This window comes from Ascaphus truei, chromosome 1 (genome assembly GCF_040206685.1).
Source record: "Ascaphus truei isolate aAscTru1 chromosome 1, aAscTru1.hap1, whole genome shotgun sequence".
NCBI lineage: Eukaryota > Metazoa > Chordata > Amphibia > Anura > Ascaphidae > Ascaphus > Ascaphus truei.
The window spans coordinates 61618069-61626807 of NC_134483.1; the positions used below are offsets into that span (position 1 = coordinate 61618069).

At 37.9% G+C, this 8739-nt stretch overlaps 1 long non-coding RNA gene across 5 annotated transcripts; it reads left to right on the forward strand.

The window, feature by feature from the left end:
• The first annotated feature begins 439 nt into the window (after nucleotides 1-439).
• On the forward strand, nucleotides 440-7336 carry LOC142488549 (uncharacterized). Of its 5 annotated transcripts, none has more exons than XR_012799494.1 (5): nucleotides 440-754; nucleotides 1073-1203; nucleotides 2726-3373; nucleotides 3447-3478; nucleotides 6892-7336. It is a non-coding gene; the product is annotated as an uncharacterized LOC142488549 (long non-coding RNA). The 5 variants fall into 5 exon arrangements; XR_012799498.1 differs by having other exon boundaries at nucleotides 1073-1193; XR_012799493.1 differs by lacking the exon at nucleotides 1073-1203 and adding an exon at nucleotides 5767-5842.
• Nucleotides 7337-8739: the final 1403 nt, after the last annotated feature.

Below are 8739 nucleotides of genomic sequence, written 5' to 3' on the forward strand. Positions count from 1 at the left end.
CCATGTATGGAGTGCTTCACAGTAGCAATAATAAATGGGAATGAGTTCTTCAAACATAAAATGAAACAGTAGGAATAGTACTCCCTGTCCCTTACAATCTAAGTGATGTGATAAGTAATATTCAAAGACTCCATATCCACAGGCTTAGCACTGATGTAAAATGCACATTTTGACTTTATTTAAAAGTGAAGCTATATCAAAAACCAGGAATTACAGACCTGTACGTCTGAAATCAAAAGTTGAGGAAGCTACTTAAAAGTTTATTCAAGCATAATATTCAGGAATACATTTTAGATAACATTATTAGTAATAGTCAGTATGGATTCATGAGGGATAGGTCATGTCAAATTAACCTTATTAGTTTCTTTGAGGAGGTAAGGGTAAGAAGGAATTTAGACCAAGGCAATGCAGTTGTTGTGACCTACTTAGATTTTGCAAAGGCTTTTGATGTGGTTCCACTCAAGAGGAATAAAGGAAGTTGGGCTGGATGAAAATATTTGCACCTGGATTGAAAACTGGTTGAGGAAAATGCAGCAGAGAGTGGTCATGAATAGATCCTTTTCAGATTAGGCTCAAGGTCCAGTACTGGGGCCATTGCTTTTTAACATGATTATTCATTAACTTGAATTAGGCATAGAGCGCAAAGTCTACATCTTTGCAGATGAGACTAAATTATGTACAGTAAGGTAGTACAATTGGAGCAGGATAGAATTTATCTTACAGAAGGACCTGGATAAACTGGAAGCTTGGGAAGGTAAATATCAGGTGAAGTTTAATACAGATACAGTATATGTAAGGTTACGCATCTGGGAAGAAGGAACAATATGCTGCCTACAGACTGTACAGTAAGTGTAGTAATTGTGCTGAATGTCAGACAGTAGATACAAGGGCTAATAGGATGTTATCATGCATAAAATAAGGTGTACATTAAAGGGAAGATATTACTGATGGAAGTCAAGACCACATGATTTTTCCACTGTATAAATCGACTTATGATGAAATGCTATCTAGTTTAGGATTGTTTAGACTAGAAAAGAGGCACCTAAAAAGGAGATATGATTACTATTTACAGAGTATATTCAAGGAACTTTCAAATAAACTTTGAATTCCAAGGACAGACAAATGACACAGGGTCATGCCTTGAGATTGGAGGAAGGAGCTTTCACCAGCAGCAAAGGAAAGCATTCTTTACAGTAAGGCCAGGTAAAATGTAATATGTACTACCCATTGAGACATTGATGGCAGGCACAGTAGATATATTTAAGAAAAGGTTACACATCTTTTCAGAAGGGGATGTATACAGGGATACACCAAATAATTTAACATAGCAAAGATGTTGATCAAAGAAACATCTGATTATAATAACTTGAATCATGAGAAAATGTATTTTTCTCTCCATGAGACATAATTGGCAAATATTTCACAGTTTTTGTTTGTTTGCATTACCCTGAATCAATATAGATGTAAATATAAAATAAGAATCTCAACTGATTAATATGTATTTTTTTCAACCTCCTCTTGTATCATCCACTATGTACTATGTAATAAAAATAATTCTCATCAAGGCATGTTTTGGCAAGAGGTTTAAAAAAAAAATGGTTTTGTGTTATCTAAGTGTAGCACATGTACCCCCACCCTCTGGAAGATACTGTTGCGGCTACAGGTGTCAGTGGTGCAGCCATACCTGTGAGGGTCCAGGAGAGCTGAGTTGTCTGCGATGTAGTGGAGACAGGACAGGCTTTTGGGGATGTTCCTTTGCCCAAGATGGTCAGCACCTCCAGCTCTAGTGGGCTTCAGGATTCCAGAGAGAGTCCCCACTTAGAGCAAACTCTTCTTACACCCCTGCCCCACAGTCTGGAACTCAGGCAGGAGTATATTAAACAAAAGAATGATTTATTGCAGTCACTGCCGTTCTTTCACACACAGCGGATGCAGGGGTCTCAGATTATTCCAGGCCTCTGGAAGGTGCTAGGCTCTTACAATGTGGAGCCCTGGATCTTTCTTAGCCATCCAGCCCATGAGGGGCTGACTAGCCTGTCCCTCTTCCAGCTGGAAGGAGACCGGCCACACACCTCAACTCCATAGAAAGTTTGGATCAGCAATAAACCTAATTTTGCACTTCCTCCCTGAGCTCCGGAAGGGGAGGGCTCAAGGTCTTACGTGAGAGGAGGACGAGAGGTAGTCTGGACTAACCATGTAACACAAGATAAGAGCAAAAAAGGTACGGTGTACAGCACTATAACCCAAAGAATGAATATGTATTAATTAAAATGTTACTTTTATTCAACAACAATAATGATAAGTTATAATAGTGTAGGGTTATGTGAGCGGATAGAACAGCGCTGGAAATGATCTTTTCTGGCGCTGAGGTGAGGTTGAGATGAGTGGATTTGTAGTTTCTTCTAATATGCTTTGACCTCAGGAAAGGAGAAAAGAAAAAGACAAAACATGCAGGGAACCTGCAATGGTGTATTACCCAAGGGATAACAAGATGGAATAAAGAAGGAGCAATTTATTGTTAAAATAACAAGGTTAAAAAACCATGGAAAACAATTAATACAATTAATACACATACATTGAATATAATAAAATGAATGATAGACAAGTGCCTAAGCACTATCCGCACTCTCGTGATTTGGAACTTGGTCCAACAATTCCGTTCTTTGCTCCGCCTGGTCTAAAATTGAAATGCATGTTTTGTCTTTTTCTTTTCTCCTTTCCTGAGGTCAAAGCATATTAGAAGAAACTACAAATCCACTCATCTCAACCTCACCTCAGCGCCAGAAAAGATCATTTCCAGCCTTCAATCCAATTCTGGGTAGAAGATACCAGAACTATCTTTTCAAGGCAGCTCCAGGACTACAGTGTCTATATGCCCTGAGGAAGGTCCCTCTACGAGGACCGAAACGTTGGCGGCCCTGTGTTCACAATACACATTTTTTTGGATTATTACTGCGGTGTGCTGTCTTTTGTCATCAGGATCCCCCTGGTTACCACATGTCTATATATATACACACATACATACTTACACATATACTGTATATACACATACTCCCACACAAAAAAGAAAAGTGCCGATCCTAGTGCATTTAATAATGCACTAATAATTTAATAATTCCAACGATCACAAGTCGATACTCACAAACAACTGTTGTGTTCAAGCGTTTTATGAGATAATCTAATGCGTCAACGTGTCGGTGTAACTCCTCTCCGCTCAGACTCCTCAGCACAGTCTCTCACAGGAACCTGTTCTCTCCGGCAACTCTCAGATGTGTCACCTCCTTGGCGTCCTCCATCAACTTGCTCCGAGTCAATCTTTGTTCCGGGCAGGACACGTCTCAAAATGGGAGTAGAGGATTTACTCACTCCTCAGGTATGTGTTGTATGAACCACCGCTCACAACACTTCTCTCAGCAATAATACTTAAAACCCTACGTGTTTTTCAGATTAACTGATTTCTTCAGGGGATGGATTCTGGGTACGTTGGTAATGTATAAATACCCCCAGAAGCCCATCAAAAAGAGATCTTGTCAATCAACCACGAGTGTTATAATTACCAAAAACTGTAACTAGCATGGGACTTAACAATGTTTAGCATATACATAATGAATTGAAACTAACTTCGTAAACAAACATATAAAAAAATTATATTATCTTTAATTTAAAAAAAATATTATTGAACTTGTACCTAATTGGTGTTCATAATAGACACAATTGTGAGGACTTATAAATATACTATTCAATTTATTTGGCTTATTTAGACTATTTGTTTGGAGGAACAGTAATTGATAACATCAATGTTGTTTATAAGTAATATTGTCATGTAAGAAACTATATTTTTAATATATAACTAATGAATTGGATTTAATATATGAACATGATTCAAAAAAATCAAGACTCAATTGATTATATCCCAACCACTACTTATTAGTAAATGTGATCTAGAATCTTGCATTTTTAATCACTATCTAGATGATAACTAGTCTGTTAGTGACCGATTTTTAAACGCACATTCTATCAGATCCCTAATTTAATGTTTTGTGAGAACTGTGAAATACTAATGTTATATTTTACAGTTGATGCAAAAATTTCTGAGGAGAATCAGAGAAAAATGTGTCTACAATCATTAAAGCACTTTTACCTAGAAAATAGATAAGTGCAAAGAAATAAATGAACAGAGCAAGTCATTAGTCAATTTCACGTGATTTTTTTCAAATCTGACAAGTTAGTGCTGTATGGCAATCCTACTGTGATATATGTATTTATAACATGTGTGTTATTAAATATAATATGCTAAAATGTGAAATGTGTTGACTTAATGTGATATTTATGTATACAGTATATACTGTATATGTCCTTGGTGATATGTGTGTATTATTTTAATATAATAACTAGAATAATTCCTATTAAGCTACATATTGAGTGATTTTAAATGAATTTGTGAAATATGATAATATTGTTTAGCCCAAAATCATATGTGTTTAATTGAAAAGATGAATCTCTAATTAAGTAAATATATATATATATTACTAATGTGTTAAATATATAATTCCAGCCAGGACCTCTCAAAAACAGGAAACAGTGGGGACATGTCAGATAGTGGTCATTAATAGATCCTTTTCAGATCAGGCTAAAGTAATGTGGAGTAGCTCAAGGTCCAGTACTGCGGCCATTGCATTTTAACATGTTTATTCATTAACTTGAAATAGGCATAGAGCTCAAAGTCTACATTTTTGCTGACGATTAAACATATGAAGATAGTGGGTGCTCCAACAGTCCTGGAATTAGTTCATTCTTATCAATAAGTGAATCCTAGAGATGTGGTTTATCTATGGAGTGGGTGTACTACTAGGTGAGGGACTAAAATCCAATACTTCATAAACCTCCTGAAGGTAACAGAAAAAATGATGATGATACTCTCACTTCACTGCACCTCAATCGAGATAATTGTATGTTAAAAGTCCCAAAAACTCACCAAAGCTTGTAGTAATTTTACTAGTCCATATAGATTAAATAAATATTCAGAATATCTTACCCACTCCTAGAGCCAACTGGATTCTTTAGGGGCATGTCCAGCCGCAGAAACAGGTCCAAGCAACAACAAAAGATGCAAAAAATGCACAAGGCAGCGCACTGCCCAGGGAGACAGGTGAATAAAAAGTTGAAAAATATTTATTGTCTATCTAACATTAAAAATAAAGAGATGTGAACCCTCCTACGGGTTTCACACAACACAGTGTTTTATCAAGGAGTCTCCCTGGGCAGTGCGCTGCCATTCATCTTTTCTGACGGGACTAAATTATGTAAGGTAGTACAATTGGAGCAGGAAAGAATTTATCTTACAGAAGGACCTCAATAAATTAGAAGCTTGGGAAGGTAAATATCAGGTGAAATTTGATAACAAAGAAAGGTGAATTCTGATTATTTTCCAAATTTGTCAATTCTCTACTCTTATTATAGGGTTATAATTGTTTCTTTTTGATTTGCTCAAAAGAACCTGCCGGTCCATTTGACCTATTTGCTTAAATGTCTCTTGAATTATGTTCTTATTATACCCTTTAGCCACAATTTTTTTAACCAGAATATCCCACTGAGCAAAGTAATCAGAGTCAAGCGAACAATTTCTCCTGACTCTGAGAAATTGGCACTGGGGGACATTCTCCAGCCATTTTCTGTAGTGGTTGCTGGTATTGTGTAAATTACTATTTGTAGCTACTTTTTTGAAATGTGTCCTGTCACAATTTTGTTCTCTGTATTTACCATCAGCTCCAAGTCCAAAAAAGTAACCTTTGAACTATTAGTCTCAGACGTGAATCGTAGACCCATGTCATTGTTGTTGAAAGTACGTAATATACTCGTCAATTCCTCTAATTCCCCATCCCAAATAAACAAAAGGTCGTCTATGAAACAGGCATAAACACCAGACCTGTCGCCAGCCTAGCATCACCCCACACATGGGAATCCTCCCACAATCCCATGTAGAGGTTAGCATAGCTGGGGCGAATCTAGTGCCCATGGCCGTTCCACAGGCCTGTAAATATTATTGGTCTTCAAATAAAAAATTGTTGTGCTCTAATATGAATTAAATGGCCCCTAAAATGAATTCCCTTTGTGTATTACATAATTGTGCATCTTGCTGCAAAAATTGTTCAACAGCCTGTATCTCTTTACCATGATTTATACATGTGTACAACGAAGCCACATCACATGTGGCCCAGATATATTTGGGTTTCCAAGGGATCCCGGAGTCGATGATGTGCAGCATGTCCCTAATATATGATCTCAATTTAACCACTATGGGTTGTAGAAAAGAATCTACTGTACATACTGAGACACGGTGGATGTCATCGACTCCACCCCCGACACTAGCGGTCTCCCTGGTGGCTGTTCGACACACTTATGCAGTTTGGGTATGTGATAAAATGCTGGTGTTCTTGGAAACATTTTGTAAAGAAAGTTGAATTCAGATTTACTAATCACCTCTAAAGACTGTGCATTCCCTAAAAACTCTTAAACTCTTTTTGGTACATTTCTATCGGATCTCCCTCTAAAGTCATATATGAGGATCTCTCTCCCAAAAGACGATTTGCTTGGCCAAATAATCTGGCCTGTCCTGAAGGACAATTGCTCCCCCTTTATCTACTTGCCTTATAACCAGGTGGCTCAGACTACTTAGCTCTTTTAAGGCCAACCACTCATATTAATGTAAATACTTATTTTGTAGTGTGGATGCATTATGACATAAAGATTCAAAGTCCTTCAGGACCACTGTATGAAAAGTCTCTATAAACCCTCCCTTCAATTGATAGGGAAATGGGTTGATTTTGGAGTGAATGGTGAATGTTGTATCTCTAGTTTCACATTATTAACATCTTGTATATTTATCAATAGAGTTCTAATCGGTGGTTGGATGATCGGATGTACAGGCATATGTATCACATCAGATATAGAGTAGATTGACAGAATTTGACAGAATTTGAAATCTGTGATGGAGTCACCTGGATAGAAGAGGAATGATCCCCTGAATCATACAAAGAAAAACCTGAATCGCACATACAGTATGAGGCTATATCACTTGGGAATGAGAACGAACTAATTGAGATGGAACATTGTCTAAATCGACCAATTGGGACTGTATTACCTGAGAATGAGAATGTACTAATTGAGATGAGGATTCTCCTAAATCGTACACATTTGATTGACTAGATGATGTCCTAATTGTCTCTGAGATTGAATGTTGTGATAGTAAATCTATGTCTGGATGAAAATTGACACTAACACCGCTGAAGACATCACCTGCCAAATCCTCCCTGTCCAAAGATACTGCTTCCTCTGATAATAAAGAAGTAATTGCTTCAATACACTTTTGTTCCTGTGTACGGAAAATCTCCTGTTTCTCCCTATTTTTGATTGCAAAGTGTCTCATAAGAGTGACCTTCCGTATGCATTTATTTAAATCTACAAATAAGCTAAATCTATTAGGTAGACTACATGGCGCAAATGAGAGGCCCTTGGCTAGAAGTGAAGTGTGATACAGTGTGCCAATAACACAAAACTAGACAGATTGAAAATACCGTGACTCTCTGGCATCAAGGCCCTTACTCGGTTCTCTTTCTTTCTTTGCTGGCATTGCCCTGATCTTGTTCCTCTCTGCTTCTTTTTCTGCACTGTGGGGTAAGCACTTGGTGCGTTGAATGTCGGTCCCAGAGGGGATATGTTTTCCCTTTTTCCCTGGCCTCCTGTTGGGTCACCATTTCTAAAAAAGAGGCAGTATGAGATGTTACAACAGTTGAACCAGATGACTGCTTAGTTGAATCTCTATTCGGTATTTTAGGTATTGCCCCACTGCTATTCCCTTTCTCCTTCTGTTCTTTGTTCGTTTTAATGCTTACATTTTTGTCAAGTTCCTGCAGTATTTCAAATCTTTTTTCTGTAGTACATTTATACTGTACAGGGATTTCTTTTTTCCTGTTTATCATCCTTTGAAAAATATTTTTTATCCTGTACTTTTGAGGTCCTTGATGAATAATTTTTCCTTACTTTTCTCCCTATATTTATTGTATTTCTGTTCACGTCTATGTGGGGTATAATGATTGGACTTATCCCCTCGGTTTCTCCTCCAACCTCTTACCCTGTCTGTGGCATAGTCATTAGTATCTCTGGAGAATTTTTTAAAATTTCGTTCAATTATTTCTTCTTCATAGCTTAATACTCTCTTGTTCAATAAATCGTCTAACTCCAGAAATTCATCACTGTCCACAAACGGGGTCAGAGAGTTTTGTATTTCCTCAATATCTTTCTCAATTATTTTTAGCCTATCCTCTCGATAGCTGATTAATAAATGTATAAGTGAAAAAGAACAATTTTCTAAAATATTGTTCCAATTTAAGGAAAATTCCTTTTTAATCTCAAAGGTCGTTTTTTTAATAATTCGTAACCCCCTTGGGACTAGTTTCTCATCCAATGCTTCATCTCTGTAAGGAATCGAGGAACACGTCCCCCGCGGCGTGTTCCCTCCTTACCTGCTGCCACTGCACGTCTCCCCACTCTGGTTACAGAGCACGCGCGCACCCGCAGCTCTTCACGCCGTGCCACTGAGCTTGTGGTCACGTCACACGGTGCGCACACAACATCATGCACCGCTCCCCAGCTGCGTGGCAAGTTCCCATCAGGCCCACTTGTCTCCTGTAGCTAATTCTTGCCTCCGCAGGGGCCGCGCCTCCGCTCTGCCTCCCTGGC